The 24,762-nt window shown below is 39.7% G+C and overlaps 1 protein-coding gene and 1 long non-coding RNA gene across 6 annotated transcripts in view; one reads left to right on the top strand and one right to left on the bottom strand.

Moving 5' to 3' along the window:
• LOC130455435 (uncharacterized) overlaps window positions 1-17,021 on the top strand; it is a 30,772-nt gene extending 13,751 nt beyond the window's left edge. Inside the window, exon 2 of the long non-coding RNA XR_008913398.1 lies at window positions 11,724-17,021. This is a non-coding gene — a long non-coding RNA (uncharacterized LOC130455435). The remainder of the gene's footprint in view (window positions 1-11,723) is intronic.
• The window catches only part of SNX24 (sorting nexin 24), a 212,071-nt gene that overhangs the window by 110,444 nt on the left and 76,865 nt on the right, over window positions 1-24,762 (bottom strand). The gene's annotated exons all lie outside the window — the stretch shown is intronic.

Raw genomic sequence — 24,762 nt, 5'->3', positions numbered from 1 at the left:
TGCTGGGCCAACAGCCTGCCTGTCCACAGAGAGGGCTCTGAGCTCCCCCTCTGGCATGTATGTCGTAGGTTCACCACCACGGGTCTAGGCAGTCTGAATAAGAGTTTGCACAAGACCAAGGACAACCTGGCACCCAGACAGCCTAGAGAGGAGCCTCGGCAGAAGAACGTCAGTGCAGCGCCCAACACAGCACAGCAAGCAAGCAGATATCAATGAACGAAATGTCACTGATGCCTCAGGATCAACTCCCAGTTCCAGAACACAAAGAAAGACTAAAACTAGAGCTTCGTTGAACCATTAGGAAAAAAGTGAAAGCAGGAGTTCTGGCCCAGTGAGTCATGGCCCTGGTTATGCAGTCCAGCACAAGAGTGGAAAGGGCAGCCAGATTCAGGAGGGAACGGGTAAGCAGGTCCACCTCATCTAAGAGTGCAGGAGCAGTGAGGCTGGAGAAGAGAGTGACTAAAGAAAAGGTCAACCACCACCAAGAACTACTATGCTTAAGGAGAAACCTGCTGGGTAAAAGCAGAAGGACTCCACAAAGTCAAGTGAAAGTGTATTCAGGGAAGAGAAAGCTTGGCCGCAAAGGCTTCCAGGGCCTAGAAGAAATGAAGAGATGAAAAGTGAAACTATAACTTAAATTAGAGCTCTTAGCAGGGGAGAAGATAATAAAGTGCTCAGAAAGGAGGCTGACACAAGTAACTGGCTTTCCTGAAAGACAAACTGGAACAAATAATTCATATGTTAGGACAAAATTAAAAGATCTGAAAAACAGTAGAAAATGTAAGCCATTACAATGAAAAATAATGGACTTGGAAAATAATTTAAGGAGAAATAATTTAAGAATTATCAGACTTCCTGAAAATAGAATTGATGCCATACTTCAAGAAAGAAGGCAACAGCGGGTAAAGAGAAATTAGGAAGACTCTATCCATCGACAGGAAGAAACCATGCGTTGAAATGACTCAAAACTATCAGTCAAAATTCAGATTTACAAAAGCAAAGGAAAATATATTACAAGCCCCCAAAAAGGAAGAGTTCATATACCTAGGCACCCCGATCAGGATTACGCAGAAATGCAACTATTATGAAGGAGAGAAAATCTTCAAAAATGAGATCCCAAATGGCAAAAGAAAAAGGTGTAACACAAAAAATAACTTAATCTGTAAAACTGAATTTCTCCTCCAAAGGGGGAAAATGAGCTTTTAACATAATAGAGGAACTTCTGTGATGGAAAGACGATAGAATCTGTTTGAGTCAATAGAAAATCAGAAAAGTAAATATTATTGAAGTCAATAGAAAACTAAATAATGATCATATGTTTCCATTTCCATATGTTTCAGTTTTCTCATTTGTAAACAGAAGGGGCTAAACCTGATGGTGTCTTGGGGTCCTTTCCAGTCCTAAACATAAAATCCTACAAACTTGAAAAGCAAACACTGGCACAAGTAAGAGACAGAGAAACTTCATGATGAAGACCACTAGGAACTATTTCATTAAATAATAGGGTTAGGGATTGGACTTTTTTTTTTAACTCTTCCCTTCTATCTTAGGATTGATGCTAAGTATCACTTCCAAGGCAGAAGAGCAGTAATGGCTGGCAACTGAAGTTAAGTGACTTGCCCAGGGTCACACAGATAGGCAATGTCTGAGGCCAGATTGAAACCCAGGTCCACCCAACCCTAGGCTTTGCTCTCAATCTACGGAGCCACCTAGCTACCCCTGTGGACTGGACTTAGGACTTAATTGTTACAGAGAAATTATGGTTGAGGATGCTCCTTTGACCAATACAGGTCACCTTTGAAATGCATGGCTTCAGAAAGTTGCCTAGAACACCGAGAGTGCCTGGTCCTAGGTGACAGAGCCCAGGACTGGACCCTGGCTCTTCTGCTTTCAGGGTGAGTTCTCCATCTCTAGTACTGCTTCTTTCCAATCACAATATCTGTATTTAATATACATGTAACAGCTGGAATAACATGTCAATACCTAAAGGAAAAGCTAATTGAATTACTGAGAGAAAGAGACAGTAAACTGGCAAAATCACAGAACTGGAGTCAAAGAAGACCTCATTAACTAACTGGTCCAATTAATATAGGAAAGAAATCCCCACGGTAATATATCCAGCACGTGGCCATCTTTCCTCTGAATGAGGACCTGCATGAAGAGGGGGAACTCACGACCTCTCCAAGCATCTCCAGGGTAAATTAACTTTCTTGTATTTCCACGCAATGCTTCTACCTGGGCCCTCTGTGGCTAGAGAGAAGAAAACTCGGCTTAAGGCTCGTTCAGATACTGGGAGACAACCCCCGTGCTCTTCCCGAGTTCTATTCCCCAGGCTGAACGTGCCCAGTTTCTCCAACCACTCCTTGCCTGCATGAACTCGAGGCACTTCACCATCGGGACTGCTATCCTCTCGATGCCTTCCAAGATGGCGGTCCCTCTGGAATCGTCTTCCTCAGGAGTGATGCCCGCTGCCCTCCAACACTCTCATTTCCAGCCCAGAAACCTCTTACTGGTTCCTCAACCTTTTGAGAAATGAAAGGCCAGAGGTGCACATTTAAAGCCATCTCTCTTCCAAATGTTGACATGAGCTCTTTGTGCCGAACCTGAGACTTCTGCACTCATACTGGTCTCATCCATCAGGCAGACACACTTCGATCCCGGCACATTTTGTGACATCATTTTGGTCCTCTTTGGGAAGGAAGGGCTACAACCAGTCCATCCAGAGTCGCGAGGCAGTCTTGATCACCGCGCTTCAGTGATCCTGGAGCGGCACGTGTGCTTGTTTAAGGACTATGCATTATTCCTAAACTGGGAATCGTTTTCTATAGACGTTTGAAATCCAAGGGTTTTATGATTGACTTTTCTTGCCAGTTGTCTTGTGGAAACGTCTGGATTTCTCAGCCACAAGTCTTCCTTCTTGTAATGACTCCCTCTATTTTATCATTTGGGAGACCTACATAGGTTTTCCTCCCTCCCACGCCATTTTCAATTATTCCATTGCTGGGCAGAAATGTGTCATACTTTAAGTCAAAAGTTCAAGTCCTATTCTAAATATTTTTAGCCAGCTATTCGCTTCCCAAATTAATTTCCCCACTTTCTCCTTCTCCTCAGTTGTGGCAGAAATACACATAACATGCACGATGCTCCAATAAGAGCTGGTATTTCTAGATGTCTCTGAGTTCATTGAGGATATTTGCACCTTAAACGTAAGCAACTGATGATATGTCACCGTTTCCACCTTGAACCAGCTACCAGTCGGTTTCAACACTTAGCACTCCTCGTTTTCTGTCCAAAATGAACTCCCTAAAGCCTCAGAGGAGGGAACCAAAGGCACCTTTGGGGCCGTTATATTGCCCCTCACTTAGAAACGAGCTTGAGAGTTTATAGAGCTCACTAGGAAGTAGGAAGTTTCTAGCATGGAACATCCACCATCAATCCACTCTACCGATCTATTTAATTCTCTAACTGTTCCCTGACTTTTTCTTCTCTTACTCTCTGTGAGCTAGATACATGCTCCTCCTGCCTGGCGCCCTACTCTGTCTCTTTTCTGTGATCTTCCATACTAGAAACATTCAGCTTCCTACTGAGTTGCATAAAACTCCAATATTCCCTTGCAGGAGTTCCGATGTGTCCAATAAAAGCTGATCCCTTTTTCCTAACGCCTTGTTAAAGTAATGAGCTCATCTTCAGGTGAGGCCCCGGGTCCCCCCGGTGCTCACTTCCTGATGGGTTCGCTCTCCATCACTGAGGCAGAGCTTTGGCTGTCTGCCTGAATGGACACTGATAGTCATTCGTAGCGACGGCGTGGCTTCATGATTGAGGCACAATTCAGGCTGCCCGGAATCGCGGGATGACACAAAACAACGGAACAAGCTGCTTGTGTCTGAACAGAAAGGCGCTGGCTGCAGGCTGAAGAAAGGTCATTCCCAGAACTCGCCCAGCCTTCAGCAGGTGCCCAGGGCTTTGGGTCTGTGCTCTCCTCCTGCCTGGTGCTTCCCGTGTCTTCTGTTTCCGAACCTCAGAATCGCCACCAGGTTCTCCGATAACGCCTCCCTTGATAAACTCTTCAGGCTGTGAGCAAGGCTCTGGCCAATAGCCTCATTGATTCAAAGAGATGTGCCAGCCCTTTCCACACTCAGTTCTGACTGATACAATTGGGAAGTGTTTTATCCCCTGACGGTGACTGTGACAGTCATGAGAACCTCACTTTACAGGGCGCTTCATGGAGCCCCGAGAAGCCGGCTGCTTCTCTCCGGTCACCGATCCTGAGCAGTGAAGGGGGACTCGGGGGCTCTTTGAGTGTGGCCTCCCTCTCTAGCACAGCGCCTGGAGCATAGAAGCAGCTTAATGAGTAACTGTTGACTAGCTGACGCCAATCCTCTGCTTTACATGTGAGAATACGGAGTGGTCGCAGAACGGTGAAGAGATCCTTGAACGTCCTAGAGGCAGCCATGATGAATAGGAAGGACCTCGAACGTCCTAGAGGCAGCCACATTGAATAGGAAGGACCTCGAATGTCCTAGAGGCAGCCACGTTGAATAGGAAGGACCTCGAATGTCCTAGAGGCAGCCACGATGAATAGGAAGGACCTTGAATGTCCTCGGACGTCCTAGAGGCAGCCACATTGAATAGGAAGGACCTCGAATGTCCTAGAGGCAGCCATGTTGAATAGGAAGGACCTTGAACATCCTAGAGGCAGCCACGTTGAATAGGAAGGACCTTGAACTTCCTAGAGGCAGCCATGTTGAATAGGAAGGACCTTGAATGTCCTCGAACGTCCTAGAGGCAGCCACATTGAATAGGAAGGACCTCGAACGTCCTAGAGGCAGCCACATTGAATAGGAAGGACCTCGAACGTCCTAGAGTCAGCCATGATGAATAGGAAGGACCTCAAACTTGAATAGGAAGGACCTCGAACGTCCTAGAGGCAGCAACGTTGAATAGGAAGGACCTCAAACGTCCTAGAGGCAGCCACATTGAATAGGAAGGACCTCAAACATCCTAGAGTCAGCCATGATGAATAGGAAGGACCTCAAACTTGAATAGGAAGGACCTCGAACGTCCTAGAGGCAGCAACGTTGAATAGGAAGGACCTCAAACGTCCTAGAGGCAGCCACATTGAATAGGAAGGACCTCGAATGTCCTAGAGGCAGCCATGATGAATAGGAAGGACCTCAAACTTGAATAGGAAGGACCTCGAACGTCCTAGAGGCAGCCACATTGAATAGGAAGGACCTCAAACATCCTAGAGTCAGCCATGATGAATAGGAAGGACCTCAAACTTGAATAGGAAGGACCTCGAACGTCCTAGAGGCAGCAACGTTGAATAGGAAGGACCTCAAACGTCCTAGAGGCAGCCACATTGAATAGGAAGGACCTCAAACATCCTAGAGTCAGCCACGATGAATAGGAAGGACCTCGAACTTGAATAGGAAGGACCTCGAACGTCCTAGAGGCAGCCACGTTGAATAGGAAGGACCTCAAACTTGAATAGGAAGGGCCTCGAACGTCCTAGAGGCAGCCACGTTGAATAGGAAGGACCTCGAACGTCCTAGAGGCAGCCATGATGAATAGGAAGGACCTCGAATGTCCTAGAGTCAGCCACGATGAATAGGAAGGACCTCGAACGTCCTAGAGTTAGCCACGATGAATAGGAAGGACCTCGAACTTGAATAGGAAGGACCTCGAACATCCTAGAGTCAGCCACGATGAATAGGAAGGACCTCAAACGTCCTAAGGACCGACCTCCATGCAGGTTTCATGACTCTAAATGGAATCCTCCTTCCATGACATGGTGCTGCTCAAGCCTCTGGGCCTCCTGTCCTTCTCTGTTAAATAGTGACAGGAGCCTTTTCATTCACCGCCCAAGTGTAAACCACGAAATGGCACATAAATATTCATTATCATTTTCTTTAGCTAGTACTTAAGGCGAAGGGTTTATTGCACCCCTTCACAAGAGGATGAACCCTATGGATATCTACTCAGAAGGATGGCCTTAAACGACAAGAATAAAATAGCTGATATTGCCAAAGAAATCAAGAATGGTAAAATACTAATATTAAAATGGAATGACCAAATATGGTAAAATACTAATATTAAAATGGAATGACCAAATATGGTAAAATACTAATATTAAAATGGAATGACCAAATATTTTAAACCATTAAGAATTCCTGCTCTGAGGAAAACCATCTGTAATAGATAACTTGTCTTCTTGTTGAAATTAAAACACACTAGCATTTTATGCTAAGACCGCATAGCTAATATGCTCAGGTTTTCTTCCCTAAAAACCATTTTAAAACACCTACTATATATGACGCAAGTGCCAGGATCACGGGGCCTCATGTTTATATGGGAAAAAAGTCTTGTCTGCAACAGCATCAAATCCTTTACGCGGCAGACGTCAGTTGTCAACTGCGTCTGTTCCAGAGATTTCCCTCTTCTCTCTCCGCTCGCGGTCTGGGAGAGCTGTCAAGTTTCTAGTTTCTGATGTGCATTTACATCATCCAATGACATGTGACAGCAGTGAAAGGCCACAGAAAACTGCTTATTGATCAGAACAAAACCAGCTGATGGAACAGATGAGCTTGTATCACCGAAATGCAGCCCCACTCAGGTGATGACATTTTGCTCTCCTGTATACAAGGGTTTAATGGAATACAGCTTCATTATATCATGCCACTAGTGTTTACGGCAACACGCTGATTTCAGGGCTCTGCTGGCGAGGTGGGGCTGAGGGCGATCTATTCGTGCTGGCACCAATGCATTACTAACCTGCTTTGTTCATGAACACTTGCAAACGACTGGTCAGTCTGTCGTGATGGATATACCAAGAGACACTGAAGTCTCAATCTTGCCAAAACCTAATTGTGCTGACCTTTAAAAATAAAAGGAATTACCATTTCGGGATCCACAATTCCTCAGATTTAGTTGCTTTCAAACTTTTGTACTATCGTATAAAGAAGTGTATAAAGAAGTTTGAGGTGAGAATGTCTGGAAATGGCTTCTAAGTGACTGGTAGAAGGTTAAAAGTGATCATGAACAATTAGAGATGAGATGTACATTTGGTAGCCTTTCAGTTTAAGGTTCCAAATCTCAGCCCACTGGAGGCATTTCTGTGTTAGATGTGAACTTTAAATCTACGAGGAATTGATGTTATTTTGTATATTAATTTATAAACTAGTACTTGTCGGAGGCAAACAAATAAATATACACGAGCTTTTATGTGCATTTATAGCAATCTGCCATAGAGAACAGGAGAGTGGGTTTGGTTGGAGAGCCAAGTGACAAATTTGGCTTAAAGATAGCCCTACCTTATCTCATGGAGCTCAGAAATGATAAAAAACACTCATTTATTGTAGAGTTGTTATTTTTATCTTTACTTTCCCTTCTTTCTTCTTCCCACCTCTCTATCTTAAAAGAAAGGATAGCAGAAATGAGAGGGGCAAAGGGCAAAAGGAGAAGTAAAAGGGGTGAGAGTAAGAAGAAATGTCTGGGAATCAAAGATTGAAAGTTCTTTTGCAAGAAAAAAAAAGAAGGGAAGTTTAAAATCAATTTGATTGGTGCCACATACACTTATCCAAAGACTAATCCAGTTCTAATCAAATTTTAGTAACTTATTGACACTCATTAACCTGTATCTACTTCACAGCATCAGAGCTTGTGGGAATTTGGCCTGTCATCTAGTTGAACAACCTCATTTACCAGAAGAGGAAACTAAGTTTCAAGGTGATATCAGTGCTGCACCTAGAACTTGACTCCAATTTCCACTTTATGCTCTTTCTACTAAACCACATTGGCTCCTGTGGTTCTGTAGAGGTAGACAGATCAGAACTCAGGCCACCTCTACACTAGCCACTTTCTCTTCTTTTTCCCATATTGGCCACTTCCTAAACCAGTTCAACTTCTGGCCTCCTGTCCACCCTCAAATCTCCATCCCTCCAGTAACCAATGTGAAGACAGACTAGTCCTTTGTCCACCTTTAAACTTATTCATAACAGTGCATGGATGTCTTTTACACTAATTACTCTGGTGTCGTTTGGCTAGTTGACTTGACATATCTAGCACAACTAGTTCCAGATACTACATACAGTTTATTAGAGCTACAGTATACAAAGAAAAATATTAACTTAAGTCATCTAAAAATATAGTTAAAGCCTTCCCAATGAGATCAGGGGTGAAACAAGGATGCCATTTATCACCTCTGTTATTTAACATTGTACTAGAAACACCAGCAGTAGCAATTAGAGAAAAAAAAGTAATTGAAGGTATTGAAACAGGCAATGAGGAGACCAAGCTATCACTCTTTGCAGATGACATGATGGTCTACTTAGAGTCCTAGAGAATCAACTAAAAAGCTAGTCGAAATAATCAACAACTTTACCAAAGCTGCAGCATACAAAATAAACCCACATGAGTCATCAGCATTTCTATAGATCTCCAACACATCTCAGCAGCAAGAATTAGAGAAATTCCATTTAAAATCACCCTAGACAACATAAAATACTTAGGAATCTATCTGCCAAGACAAACATGGAAACTATATGAACACAACTACAAAACACTCTGCACACAATTAAAACTAGATCTAAACAATTGGGAAAACATCGATTGCTCATGGATGGGATGAGCTAACATAATAAAAATGACAATCCTACCCAAATTAATTTACTTATTTAGTGCCATACCCACTGAACTACCAAAAATTTTTTTACTGAATTAGGAAAAAACATAAAGTTCATCTGGAAGAACAAAAGATAAAGGATATCCAGGGAAATCATGAAAAAAAAAGTGAAGGAAGGAGGACTTTCAGTCCCAGATCTCAAACTATACTATAAAGCAGTGGTCATCAAAACAATATGGTACTGGCTAAGAGACAGAAAGAAGGATCAGTGGAATAGACTTGGGGTAAGTGACCTCAATGAGACAGCCTATGATAAGCCCAAAGATCCCAGCTTTGGGGACCAAAATCCACTATTTGATAAAAACTGCTGGGAAAATTGGAAGACAGTATGGGAGAGATTAGGTTTGGATCAACATCTCACACCCTACACCAAGATAAGCTCAGAAAGGGTGAATGACTTGAAAATAAAGAAGGAAACTATAAGCAAATTAGATGAATATAGAATATTATACTTGTCAGATCTTTGGGAAAGGAAAGACTAAAACCAAGCAAGAGCTAGAAAAAAATCACAAAATGTAAAATCATTAATTTTGATTACATCAAACTAAAAAGGTTTTGTACAAACAAAACCAATACAACCAAAATCAGAAGGGAAGCAACAAATTGAAAAACAATCTTCATAACAAAAAACTCTGACAAAGGTCTAATTACTCAAATTTCTAAAGAGCTAAATCAATTGTACAACAAATCAAGCCGTTGCCCAATTGATAAATGGGCAAGGGACATGAATAGGCAATTTTCAGATAAAGAAATCAAAACCATTAATAAGCACATGAAAAAATGTTCTAAATCTCTTATAATCAGAGAAAAGCAAATCAAAACAACTCTGAGGTATCACCTCACACCTAGCAGATTGGCTAACATGACAGCAAAGGAAAGTAATGAATGGTGATGGGGATGTGGCAAAGTCAGGACATTAATGCACTGCTGGTGGACTTATGAATTGATCCAACCATTCTGGAGAAAAGTTTGGAACTATGCCCAAAGGGCGCTAAAGGACTGCCTGCGCTTTGATCCAGCCCTAGCTCTACTGGTTTGTACCCCTGAGAGATAACAAGGAAAAATACATGTACAAGAATATTCTTAGCTGCGCTCTTTGTGGTGGCCAAAAATTGGAAAATGAGGGGATGCCCTTCAATTGGGGAATGACTGAACAAATTGTGGTATATGTTGGTGATGGAATGCTATTGTGCTCAAAGGAATAATGAACTGGAGGAATTCCATGTGAACTGGAAAGACCTCCATGAACTGATGTAGAGTGAGAGGAGCAGAACCAGGAGAACATTGTACACAGAGACGGATACATCGTAGCACGATCGAATGTAACTGACTTCTCTACTAGAAGCAATGCAGTGATCCTGAACAACTTGGAAGGATCTAACGAGAAAAACCACTATCCACATTCAGAGGAAAAACTGTGGGAGGAGAAACACAGATGAAAAACAACTGCTTGAATACATGGGCCAAGGGGATTTGGCTGGGGATGGAGACTCTGAATGAACATCCTAATGCAAACATCAACAGCATAGAAATAGGTTCTGATCAAGAACACAAGGAATACCCAATGAAATTGCATGTCGGCTATGGAAAGGGCAAGGGAGGGGAGGAAGGGAAAGAATATGATTCTTGTAACCAAGGAATAATGTTCTAAACTGACTAAATAATAAAATAATAAAAATAATACTAAATAATAAAAAAATTTATAGCAAAAAATAAAAATATAGTTAAATATTGAGAAAGAAATAATTGCATAGCTAGAGACTAAGAGGTGTACGGAACCTCAGAAAAATAGATGGCTAGCACTAATAAAACAAAAATACAAAAGGAAGAAAGCCAAAGAGTCTCTGTACCACTAGGAAGATTTCTATTAATCTCCATCATCAGCTCATTTTCATATAGGATCATAGTATTTACAGGTGAAAAAAACTTGAGAAATCAACTAGATGAAGGAAGAGCAATGGGGCTCTGAGAAATGAAGTTCCTTACCTAACATGACAAAGGCAATCAGAGCAGAACTAGGATTTTAATCCAAACCCTTGGATTAGCACTGAATCCAATGTTCTTTTCTCTATACTATGATGCTTATCCATATTCCTAGAGCTTCCATGGATCACTAGAAAAAATATTTAAAATAGTTTATAATTAATTTTAAGAAGAAGCATAAATCACTGAGTCAAACATGGGTTTATTAAAAATAAAGTCAAAACAGACTAAGTTCATTTCTGTTTTTAATAAGGATACTAGACTCATAAATTAGAAGAACCAAAAGAAAAAAAATCTGTAATTCTATCATTCTAAAGGGTTAGATCACAAGTAATAAAGGAGGCTTTTCCTGGTCTTGGTCTCTGACTACTTTATTGTGCTTAACAAAGTGTCTGGCACATAGTAAATACTTACTAAATACTTGTTAACTGATTATAAATACATGCAGAATATTAGATGAATAAATACTAAGTAATTAAGTACAATGTCGTTTTTGTAAGTATGCAGCATGACTTGAGAACCACAGAGAAAAGGGAAGAAGCATCTATTAAGTGCCCACTCACTATGTGCCAGGCATTCTGTTAAGCACTTTACCAATGTTACATTTTTTATGTTCATAACTACCCTGGGAGTAGGTGCTAGTGCTCCATTTTACAGCTGAGGAAAATGAGGCAAACAGAGTGTTTTGAGCAGGGTACCATGGTTGAATTTGAGGTGTCTATGAAACATCTAGGTCTAGCTGTAACTAATACTATAACTATATAAAAAATCAGTGATGGCGAACCTTTCAGAGCCTGCCTGCTGTGCCTCTCCCCTGCCAGAGAGCACACAGGAGAGGGAGGAAGGGCTCCCACTGGGCTGCTGGGCAGAGGGACGGATGATGTGAAAAAATGTCATGGGTATGGTGGAGAGAGGGCGAGGGGAGCAGCTCTGCTCGAGTCCTTCTGCCTTTCTGGTAATGAATTTAGGGTGGGGGAAAGGTGTCATGGGTGCCCCGGGTTCCCTGTTACTGATATGTATCGTTCTAGCACATAATCGTTGTCTTTTGTTTTCAAAGGGCATAAAGGATACCGCAGGGTAGTGTCTTGATGCTTGCATGAACTGTACTTCAGTGAGGCAGAGCTGCACAAAGTCCTCAGCCTTGCTCTCTTATGACCAAAAATTACTGCTGGTCCACGTCTGACCAAGTTCTCGGTGCTCCAACAGGGCTTCCTTCAGCCACTTCCACGGGTGGGAGAACAAGTTGTTCTCAGTCACCAGCTCCATGGGGACATCTTCCGTGCTTGGGGCAGATGCCCCCCTCACTCACTGGCAGTTGGAGGCCATGAGATGCCCTCCTCCTAGCCCCTCTGCCAAGAGGGTTTGCAGAGCGGCCACTGTTCATGCCATCACTTCTTGGAGCCTCAGGCCAGAGTGGACAATAAGGACGGAGAAGCCACCCTGAAAAGGGCAGCCCTCACGTCCGAAGTGACGGACTTCCTGAGCCCCCAATAAACATCTGCTGAGTGATGAGAGTCCAGGAGAGCGATCGGGCCTGGACATTCTGATTAAAGGATCTTTGGCCAGAAGACACAACTGAAACTATGCCAGCGAACGAGATCATGAAATGAGATCGATATACAGAGAGAAAGAAGGGTCTGGGCAGAGGTTTGGGGGACACACCAAGCTTGGGATGGATAAAGATCCAACAAGTCTGAGAAGGGTGGGATGAGAGGATCAGAATTCGACATGGTACCCGACCCTGATGAATGTACCGAGCAAGAGAGCGGAGAGAGGAAGGGGGTTCAGGACAAAACCTTGTATTAGGGGCCAGTAACATCCCCTGCGCCTTGCAAGCTCCTTGTACAAGGGTTGAATTTTGTAACTGAACTCTTCCCACCTAAACAAGGCAGAGAGGTCGGGATTCAATGAGAATGGGGTTAGCTAGGCGACAGTTAGCAGCGGCTAACTGAATTTACAATTAGGCACGTTATTTGGCTTGCAAAATTTAAATAAATGAATAAAGTATTAAGTGCCTGCTAGTGCAAAGCACCGTGATGATCAGAGTAGAAATGGAAATGTGGAACAATCCCTGCTCTGAGAGAGCTTGAATGGGCCCTCACCTATTGTGGGAGTTAAGTTCCAGAGAGCCCCCACACTAGGTGAATCTGTGAAGTTTGTTATTTCTATTTTCAGTCTTTCTAAGCCCTTCCCACTCTCCTAGAAACCTTTTCCACACTCTTATTAACCTGCAGTCACTGAACCAATCAACACCCAGGATACAGAACACAGCGCTGTGGTTGGTCGCCTTTCATTCCATCTGCCCTGTGCCATGATAAGTTTAACTCCACAGTACAGAATTAGATTAAAAAAAAACCCGAAATACAATGAAGGCAGGATCAGTGAACTATAATATAGCGAGGGACAGCGATAAAATGGAAAATACACCTACAAGTCCTATGAAAAGGCACGCTGGTGCTCGGGACACTACAGCAAAGCAGATTCTAGTTCTTTCTTTCGTGTCATTTTCACGGATAAAATCACATTAATTTCTGATGTCGAACCAGAGGACAATACCAAGGAGTCCTGTGACAAAAGTTTTCTTTTCTGGGTCTTCAAGAGCTATGGCTACAGCACTTGCAGAGAAGTTGCCAGGACGCATCTGCGCAGGACTTCCTTCCTAGAACAGTGCCTAAGAACACACGGCTGTTCCAAAAGTTCTTGAGTTCAGTGTCTTGTCATTGGTGACAAATCCAGCACAAGAACTACATGAAAGGATACATGAGCTACTTCCCTTTAAGTTCCATGCACTCATTAAAGGTAAGGGCATTCTTTTTTAATTATTATTTAAAGCTGAGAAGGGGAGTAGTCTCTAGACTCCATACTTATCCAAGACATCTGGATTCTTTTTTTCAGTAGGTCAGTATTAACCTTTATTTCTATTTCCTGAGCCATGGGATTCATTGAGTGAAATGCTATAGGGAAAATCCATTGAAGCCTTTCCATTCAAAACACCACAGACCTGGCATTAAAAGAAATAGGCAAGTGTTTGAGGGACTGACTGAATTATTTGTATTGTCTGTCTTCATTAAAGCAAGTTTTTCTCTAAAGAGATCTGAAAGGGTCATAGAAGGCTCCAGAGACTCTGACCCAGGAACAATGATGCCACCAACCAGGAGAATCATCATGGCCAGTAGGTAAACAAAGGGGTAGCATGTATTCTGAAGACAAAGATGATTATCTTTTTTGTCTCTATCTCCTCACCTCTTCTTTTGTCCTCTACCAGGTCTTTGACTGCCACTATAGTGGAGGCTTATCACAAGCATGACTTAATAAGATTAGACAATGTAGATAATAACTTTAAGTTAAATGAATTAGAAATGCAAATAATTATAATTAAATTGTGAATAAGTTATTTATATAATACTTTAAAAATTAATTTGGTGATTTGTCCCATGGAAATAAGAATCCAAATTGCTATAGTCCATACAAATAATTGTATTTTTATCTATATGGCTAAAGTGTTCACCTGACAAAGACAGGTTTTGCCTATTTGTTGATAGGTCCAGGCAAAGAGGCAATAATATGGTGTCATTTTATGCAGGCTCTATGGTTTATACTCGGTATGAGCCATTGGAAAGTGACATTGTCAATTTTTTTCCTGTTTAGAATGCTGAGAGAGTTGAGTTCAGTCATGTTTAACAAAAAACAGTTTTTATTCAACCACAAAGGATCTGGCTTTCAGAAATATTTAAACCAACTCAGTTGTGTGAAGACTAGATTTGGCTCTCCTCTGATTGTAACAAAGAAGATACTTAGTTCTTCCCTGATTGTGAAGATTTAAATTGTAACTCATGTCTATTTTTAGATTTAATCCCCATAAGGGTAAACACCCTTTTTAAAAGTTAAGTATGGAGACCTGCCTATTTTTAGATTCAGTCACAAAAAGTGCAAACACGGTACTTAAAGTTGAATGGGAAGATCTGCCCATGTTAGATCTAATCACCAACGGTGTAAACATCCCATTAAATCATTTAGTGGGAGGTCTGTGACCCACATGTGAAATAGTGGATAACAAACCAGAATTGACTTAACTGCCTTCTGGGAAGTCCTAGAACAGAGAGTCAACTATGATTGGTAGACGTGGAATTAAGGGAAGGTACAGGAAGTGACGCAAGAGAAAATGTCTTTAAAAGGGGCTGTCACTTCCTGTGAGAGGGAGTTCTTCATTTTTGGAAGTGAAGGCAGGAGTCTTGGAGTGGAACTTCCTGTGAGAATTCAGTTCTTCATGCTTTTGAGTCGAGGCTGGTGAAGAGGGGCAGAAGGATCTGCTGACTGAACTGATACATAGTGAGTGAAAAGGCTGACTCCCTTTCTGGGGGTACCAACCTCCAGAAAGGCCCACCATTTTGAGACTCCTTTCCCTTGGCAGGCACCTCTGAACTCCTGGCTCAAGAGGATCTCTCTTTTTCCTCTCTATCTCTCTTCCTTAATATCATCCCTCTTTATTGTAAAATAAACTACCATAAGATCCATTCTGGCTTTAGTAATTCATTTAGGATTCAGTAATTAAATCCCTGGTGACCAACCTCTTAAATGATCAAGTCCAGTCCTTTAAAAATTAACCCCTCCCCCCCTTACAGCTATATGACCCTAAATTTTACCTATTGCTTTAAATATAACCTAGTCATGGATTATGAAATGTTACAAAAATCTACTGAAATATAAAATATATGAAAATACAAGTCAAAATTACAATGCACTTGAGCTACCAAATATGAACTCAAGCTGCTAGCAACACAAAAATAAACCTGCAATTACATATCATTTCCTTAGTAACCAAATAGATCCATGAAGTAAAACTAATGTCTTCTTAATACTATAAACGTTACTAGACAGATTACTAGATCAAACAGAATATTTTTTTAATTTTTACCCAATTAATACCCTAAATGGAATTTTAAATAAAAATGTTTGTTGTATTATTCATTATTATTTTTAGAGTCAACAAATTAGAGACCTACCCTTCTTATAGTGTTATGTACTTTACATATAGTATTACATGTTATTTCTCTCATGAGAATATGGTTCCTTGAAGGTTGAGACCATTTTTGCTTTTTCTTTATATTCAGTGTTTGGCATCTAGCTATAGTAAGTGATCTCTGACTGAAAACTTTATTAGCTATAATTGCTGAGAGTTTCTATAATAATAAAGCAGCATACCTATAACTGACTAATCTGGAAGTACCTATAATTTGGAGACTGACAATTTATTTACCATGCATAGAATAACTTTAAGTTGATGTATTAGTGGCAATTATGCAATGTTTATTGGTTCATAGAAGGAAGCATCAAAATGTTCCTCCCCACAAGAAAGAAAAGGAGTACAAGAACAAAGAAAGGGGGTAGATAGAAATAAGGGATTTAATGCAAGCTGGCACTTATTATCCTCTCCTTACCCTTTATAATGTAGAGACCCTATCTAATTTCTTACTTGTTCACAAATATATATCAAAGAAGAATTATTACTTATTGATGAGTGAAATTACTAATAATTGTTTAAAAAAGATTATTGTTGAATCACTAGATAATATTTTAGATAATTATTTAATATTTGATAGTGATTGATATGTTCAAAATCTCTTTCACTATAACAACATCATGGGAATATTGTCATACTTGCCCCATCTACCAGGATATTATATTGGCAAATGGGTCAAAATAACACAATAGCAGACTTGCCTTTGAACTTTGGGCATGACAACATTTTCAATTGCTATGATAGCGATGTCGCATGTTAAAGACAAGGGCTTTGATCTACTTTAGGCAGATCTGGGAAAGAAATTGACTGAAAGCCTGCTGAAAGAGACTGCATCAGATACTACCTGATAACCATCAGATGTGCTTTCAATGTCAAAGTTGGATCCCTGGCTCTTATTTTTAAAGACTTTTAAATTTATATTCATTATTGTTCTGGTAACATCTTCTCTGCCCCAAAAAAGTATAAAAGCATAATCTAGACCCTATGACTTCAGACACAGAATAGCAGCACAGTGGATTATTGTCACTAATATTAACAAGTACCTTTCTCATCTTGGATGAATCTCCCATTTTCTTTGTAAATCCCAAATGTCATTTTTGGTTTTGCGATTTTTCACTTACCTTACTGATATCTAATTATAAATGTATATTAAAAGAAGTGTGTGCCATGCATGAATGGAGAAAGATTCAAATAATAATTAAATAATTACAATTAATAATAATTAATAATTAGATTTATCAGCATTGATGTTAACTTTTTAAAGATGTGTGTAATGTCTTAATAATAAGCAATGGAACTTGAGAGACAATCTCTTGGATCAGTAAAATCTGACCTATGATCTCACTTTGACCTGAAAGGAAAAAAAATAAAGCAATGTAGTGTTTACTGATGAATCAGCTGCTCATGATGCAAAGAAACTGTTAGCAAGTCTATCTGAAATGTTGAATTTCATATTCAAGATTTTAAAACTTGGAGGGTGATTATTTTGGATTGTTGGGAAAACTTGGGGAAAATGTTCTGCAGTCAGTGATTAGAATTCCCTGACCCATTTCCAGTATCCTTTAAGCTTAGTGATGCTCATGTGGAATAGGAAATCCATGTAAAGAAGATATCCCGGAACCTGCGAAGAAGACTCCAAATACCTTTATAAATTCTAGCATCTACCTTGGGTTTGGGGAATTGATGGTATTGAAAATACTAGCAAAGTTGAGCAAAAGAAGGATAATTAAAAGGCAAAAGAACTAAGTTTGCTTCACATTTCCTGTTTGTGAACCTGAAAAAGCTGACATTGTGTCTCTACATCCTTTGAAATAACCACTAATAGCACCATCAACTCTACAAAAGATCTGCCCTAATATTTATATTACTCCAATAGTTTGCCACTGATAAGTTACATTAGATTTCCTCTCTCTGTCTCTAGACGACTACCCTAATCAATACCCTTACAGTATCTACATTGCCCAGTCCAGCCTTATGGAGACCAATCTCAATACCATTTGGGTTCTTTACATCACAGGCAGTTTATAAACTAAATCCTCTACTCAGAATTTCTTGACACACATTTTATTCTGGGTCTGTAACCTCACCCAGGTGCTAAGCTCTGTACTCATCATTCTTGTAGATTTTCCCCCCTCAACATTTTTTAAATATAAGACCAAAGTTTTCTTAACTGTTGCATGGTTGGCAATATCAAACATTTCCTCCTTATTCCTGTAAAAAGGAATTCCTTATTCCTTTTTTAATTTAACAGGGAACCTGGAGGTTCTCTTACCATAAAGATGTGTAGGGATTAACCAGCCCACAGCAACAGGACGTAGAAACCATAGAGACAGGAAGGAGGAACCACAGAGACAGGAACTGAAGTAGAAAGGGGGGATAAAAGGGGCCACCATCAGTTGGTTGATCTGTCAGTTGTTGACAGTAAGGTGCTGGTAGTTGCAGAGAAGTTAGCTGCCGGGAGTGTGTTGGATTAGTGGTTGGCATTTAGTTGCTGGAATATAAAAGGTGAGCCTGAGCTTACAGACAGAGCTTTTTGGCCTTTAAAGGGTTTTTAGCTTTAGCCTTGAGAGGGCTTTTGGGTTTGGGGCTTTTGGTTTGGGCTGTTAGGTTTTTTTCCCTTTTTGAACTGCTTTGGGGAGGTGGTTGGTTTTTGTTCTAATTCGTTCTAACTGGGGTCGAATTAAAACACTTATTGGGTTGCTTTTGGTTGGGCAGGAACTTTGTGGGATGGTTGTTATTAGCAGTAGTTATAAGCAGTTATAGGTAGATATAGGCAGTTTTAGATAGTAATTATAGGTAGTTATAATATAATAGTACAGACATTAGGAAATTTTCTTTCTCTACCCCTTTCCTATATTTCCCTCCTTTACTATATTCTTTTCTATATATTTTAATAAAATTGTTAAAGGCTGCTCTTTTGTTTCTGTGAAACCCTATTTTAACCCTTACACTCCTATGTATTGATTCTGCATTTACAGACCTTGTGGATGGAGACCATTGAATAATGTTGTTAAAGCTTAAAAGCAGTGGAGGCAGAGTCAAGATGGTGGTTTAGCTGCAGCAAAAGTCCAGACCTCTGAAAAACCTTCCACACCAATCAAAAACACTGTGCTTCGAGGAAACAGAAAACCAAATCTAACAATAGGAAAGAACTAGGGAACCCTACTACTGGATTCACCTTAAAAGATATGCCCCCCCCCAAAAGCCTGAATTCTTGAACACTTGGGTGTAAGTGAAAGGAAAAAGGAAGGTCCAATGACCCCTCCCCCACCTACAGTGCTAAGCCTCCAGCGGTGGCTGGAATCTCTGGGGAGGCAAGGGCTCTAGTCTGGAGGGAGTGCCTTACTAGCAAAGCTGTGCCAGGCTCAGGGCATTCAACATAGGCTGCAAGGAGGCAGCTAGAGGAGAAGTGCAGAGAAGACAGCCCAGTCATAACCAAGACACTTCAAACTTGCCCCCCCCTCCTGCTGAGGTTTTGGCCTCAGGACACATCCAGTTCAGCAGATCAACTCCACCCTGGCTTAATTTTTCCAATTGGGCAAATAAGAAGCCTTCAGAGGGCAGGGAAATTGAAGCTCCAACACCCCTCCCCCATAGACTGCTCTAAGAGCCTTGCTGACTAAACTCCAAGAGTGAAGACTGCAGCCACTATAGGCTATAACCTTGATAACAGGGTGGGAAGCCCAGCTTCTTTTCAGCATCTGCTGCCAGCTGGGGAAGATCTGACCTCAGGGTTTATCAATACCATCAGCCTAACCTGATCAATCAGAAGGGCAGAGAAGTCCCTTCAGGACAGAGTAGTCCAAACCCACAGATCCAGCAGATAATCAAAGGAGCAAGAATGCAGCCAAAGATGGGAGTTAAGAAGGAAAAAATATAAGTAAACAACAGAAAAAGAAAAAAGAAATTACAATCAACAGCTTCTATCCAGGTAATGGGCAAAAAAAAAAAGAAACAGAAAAAGATCAAGGAACACCAAGCAAAACCACAGAAACTCCAGCGAACTGGACACAGGCTTTAGAAGAATTCAAAAAAACAATGAAAAAAATAATTAAGAGAAGCTAAAGACAACTGGGAAAAGAACTTAAAAAGCAAAATAAGTCATCTGGAAACAGAGGCACATGAACTACAACAAGAAAATAGTGTCTTGAAAGCCAAAATTAAACAGCTTGAAAATGAGGCAAAGATGAAAGATGACCTACAAAGAAAACCATATCAGAAGGAGAAGGATGGCCAAAAAGCCAGGGATGAAATTAAGTCTTTAAAAACTAGAATCCAACAACTAGAAGCAAATGATTCTATAAGGCAGCAAATTTCTATAAAACAAAATCAAAAGAATGAAAAAATTGAGGAAAATATGAAATACCTCATTGACAAAAATCCAGACCTCGAAAACAGATCCAGGAGAGACAATTTAAGAATTATTGGTCTACTGGAAGACCATGACAAAAGAAAATGCATGGACATCATTCTATAAGAAATTATCCAAGAAAATTTCCCCGACATTCTAGAACAAGAGGGAAAAGTGGAGATTGAAAGAATCCACAGATCACCTCCTGTACTTAATCTTCAATTGACAACACACAGGAATGTTATAGCCAAATTCAAGAACTATCCGACCAAGGAAATATATTACAACCTGCTCAGAAGTAATTCAGATACCATAGAACCACAGATAGGATAACACAGGATCTGGATGCATCTATACTAAAGGCTCAGAAGGCATGGAATGTGATATTCTGGAAAGCAAGGGAACTAGGTCTACAACCAAGAATCTACCCAGCAAAACTGACTATATAATCTTGCAAGGGAAAGTATGGTAATTTAATAAAATATAAGACCTCCAAGCATTCATAACGAAAATACCAGACTTAAACAGAAAATTTGATGCCAAAACACACAACTCAAAAGAATCACAAAAAGGTAAATAAGAAAGGGGAGAAAAAAACTTTTTTTAAGGGACCAAATTAGTTAAAATGATATATATTCCTATAAGAAAAGATGATATTGGTAACTCTTAAAAATTGATATTATCACCTCAGTAGTTTAAAGAATTATACTTGGAGGAAACAATGACAAACTGTATAGGAAGAAATGTCAAGATATATATGTATGCATAAATATATATAAAACTAGAGATTAAAAAAGAGATTAATACTAAGAGAAATGGGAAAAGAGACAAAATTGGATAAATTTATATTTCATAAAGAAGTACATAGCAGGAGCTAGGGAGAACTACCAAGAAACTTTTTTACTGATTTAGGAGAAATCATAACAAAGTTCATTTGGAAGAATAAAAGATCAAGAGTATCAAGGGAAATAATGGAAAAAAAAGTGAAGGAAGGCCTAGCAGTTCCAGATCCTAAACTGAACTACTATAAAGCAGTGGTCATTAAAACAATATGGTACTAAGAGACAGAAAGGATGATCAGTGGAATAGACTTGGGGTAAGTAACCTCAGCAAGATAGTCTATGATAAACCCCAAAATCCCAGCTTTGGGGACAAAAATCCACTATTTGATTAAAAAAAACTGCTGGGAAAATTGGAAGACAGAGTGGGAGAGATTGAGGTTGGATCAACATCTCACACCCTACACCAAGATAAATTCAGAATGGGTGAATGACATGAATATAAAGAAGGAAACTATAAGTAAATTAAGTGAACATAGAATAATATACTTGTAAGATATTTGGGAAAGGAAAGATTTCAAGACCAAGCAAGAATTGGAAAAAATTACAAAATGTAAAATAAATAATTTTCACTACATTAAATTAAAAAGGTTTTGTACAAACAAAACCAATGCAACCAAAGTTAGAATAGAAGCAACAAATTAGGAAAAAATCTTTATAACAAAACCCTCTTACAAAGGTCTAATCACTCAAATTTATAAGGAACTAAATCAATTGTACAAAATATCCAGCCATTCACCAACTGATAAATGGGCAAGGGACATGAATAAGCAATTTTCAGATAAAGAAATCAAAACTATTAATAAGCATATGAAAAAGTGTTCTAAATCTCTTATAATCAGAGAAATGAAAATCAAAACAACTCTGAAGTATCACCTCACACCTAGCAGATTGGCTAATATGACAACAAAGTAAAGTAATAAATTTGGAGAAGATGCGGCAAAATTGGGACATTAATATATTCCTGGTGGAGTTGTGATTTGATCCAACCATTCTGGATGGCAATTTGAAATTATACCCAAAGGGCACTAAAAGACTGTCTGCCCTGACCAACCATACCACTGCTGGGTTTGTACCCCAAAGAGATAATAAGGAAAAAGACTTATATAAAAATATTTATAGCTGTGCTCTTTGTGGTAGCAAAAAATTAGAAAATGAGAGGGTGTCCAATGATTGGGGAATGGCTGAATAAATTGTGGTATATGTTGATGATGAAATAATATTGTGCTAAAAGAAATAATGAACTGGAGGAATTCCATGGGAACTGGAATGAATTCCAGGAATTGATGCAGAGTGAAAGGAGCAGAACCAGGAGAATATTATACACAGAGACTGATACACTGTGGTACAATCAAATGTAATGGACTTCTCTACTAACAGCAATACAATGATCCAAGACTCATCCAAGACTGAGGGACTTATAATAAAGAACACTATCCATATTCAGAGGAAGAACTGTGGGAGTAGAAACACAGAAGAAAAACAACAGCTTAATCACATGGGTTGATATGATCGAGGATACAGACTCTAAACGATCACCCTAGTGAAAATATCAATAATATGGAAATAGATCTTGATCAGTGAAACATATAAAACCAAGTGGAACCACACATCTTGTAACCATGGAAAAATATTCTAAATTAACTAAGTAAATAAAATTTTCCAAAATTAAAAAAAAGCTCAAAAGCAGGGATAATGGAAGTAGAGCTGAAGAAATAGTGTTCATTGCTGTGCTCTACCAATATAAAAAAGTAACAAGACTACAAAAGTTAATTTATATTAAAGATGTATAAAATATTTTGAGTTAATCTAGGAAAGCATATTCAATATCTAAATAGATATATAATTACAAAGCACAAATTACAAAAGAAAGAACAAGTTAAATAACTTCATGATTCTTCAGTGCTCACAGATAAGTGGCGCCAGTATAATAAAAATTACAATAATATTAAAATTAATTTATAAATTTAGTGCTCTTCAAACTGTAAAAGTTAAAATTATGGTTGAGACTGAATGTAATAATTATTTGGTAGCCAAGGATTTTATTTATAAAAGCCTAATGAAACACCCAAGTCAGCTGGAAATTTTATGGTGATTTAATTGATAGTAGAGGAGATTAAGGGGAAGGAGGAAGGAAAGGAGTAGGTTTCACACACACACACACACACACACACACACACACACACACACCTGGCTAGTACCAAGTGGGGAAGATTAGGAGATAAGGTTTTGGAGTATGAAGGAGGAAGGAGTCAGCTTGAACTCCAAAAAGAAATGGCTAAGCCAAGATGCCCGAACCTGAAATCAGCTCAAGGGCAAACTCACCACCAAACCCAGACAAAATAACTGCCACCAGTCCAAGATTGTCGGACCACCTAGCACACTGCCAGCCAGAGTCACCTCTCCAGGGAAAGAGGAAGAGGGAGGAATATAAATAATATAATCAATATATAAATATAATATATAATTATATAGATGGTTTTACATCACTTTCCTGCGTCTCATCTGTACCAATGATAGCTTAGCTTGACTTAGGACAGCCCAGGGGTCTGTCTGCACATGTCTGTTGAAGGCCATTACCTTAGATAATTAATTGATAAATATCCTTAGATAAATAATTGAGTTTGCTGCAGACCTTCCTAATCTTGTTAAACTAAGGAGGGTGGAGAAATATAGAGTTCCCAAGACCTGATTCTGTTAGTCCAAGTATCTCTATTGTTATTGATTAGGAAATAGCTAAATCCAATCTTCTAAAGTACAGTCTGATTAGGGTGGAGTAGTTTTAAAATTCACACAACTAAACTATAACTCTGAAGGTCTGGAGCTCAGGTCTTTGTAACTAATAGGGTCTTGCTAGACAACTAGATGCCACTAGCACTTCTTGAGCAAGGGACTACTATACTAAGAATGCATTATTCATATAGTTGGTATCTGTGTGGAAAAGGAATTGAAAAGGAGAGACTTATCACAGGAATAGTGATTAGAAGGTTATTGCAGTGCTTCTAGCAAGAAGTTTTAAGAATCTCAAAACTAGGATGTTGGCCATAAGACTGGTGAGAAATGAAAACGAGCATAATCAAAACATGAGCAAAATATGTCTGCAAAGGTAGTGAAGCTCAGAAGCAAAGTAGGGAATAAAAAGAAAGCTCCGAAAACATGCACCGTTCCTCACTCATACAACATTGCCCAAGATTTACAACTCAGTCTCGTGGTGGTGCTCAATTCACTGTCATGTGTTGTTACAAGTCCTCCGTGGATCCATCCTTTACTACTCTGTTCCCATGTATTTCAATAACAAAAAGTACTGCTGTGAATATTCTGGAATACACGCCTCCCTCTCTTCTTTCTTTAATCTCTTTGAGGAATATGCCTAATATTGTCATAATTGGATTTTTTTTTAACCCTCCCCTTCCGTCTTGGAGTCAATACTGTGTATTGGTTCCAAGGCAGGAGAGTGGTCAGGGCTAGGCAATGGGGGTTAAGGGACTTGCCCAGGGTCACACAGCTGGGAAGTGTCTGAGGCCGGATTTGAACCCAGGACCTCCTGTCTCTAGGCCTGGCTCTCCATCCACTGAGCTACCCAGCTGTCCCCCCATAATTGGATTTTTTGACTTTCGAAATATTGTCACAAATTGCTTTAAAGAATTGTTAGACCATTTCATAGCTACACCAATCGTACATCAGTGTGCATATCTCCTCCTCTCGGCCTTCAATTACCCTTTCATTTTTTTATCTGATGGATATGAGGTAGACGTTAAGAACTGCTTTACTCTGAATTTCTTGATGATATTGATTTCTAACATTTGTCACAGGATTATCGATAGCTTTCATTTTTTCTTTTGAGAATTACCTACTCCTAACTTTTGACCACTTCATATCTATTTAT

The sequence above is a fragment of the Monodelphis domestica genome, chromosome 7, assembly GCF_027887165.1.
Source record: "Monodelphis domestica isolate mMonDom1 chromosome 7, mMonDom1.pri, whole genome shotgun sequence".
Classification (NCBI taxonomy): domain Eukaryota; kingdom Metazoa; phylum Chordata; class Mammalia; order Didelphimorphia; family Didelphidae; genus Monodelphis; species Monodelphis domestica.
The sequence above is the reverse complement of the archived record's forward strand: the minus strand, read 5'-3'. Positions and strand labels throughout refer to the sequence as shown.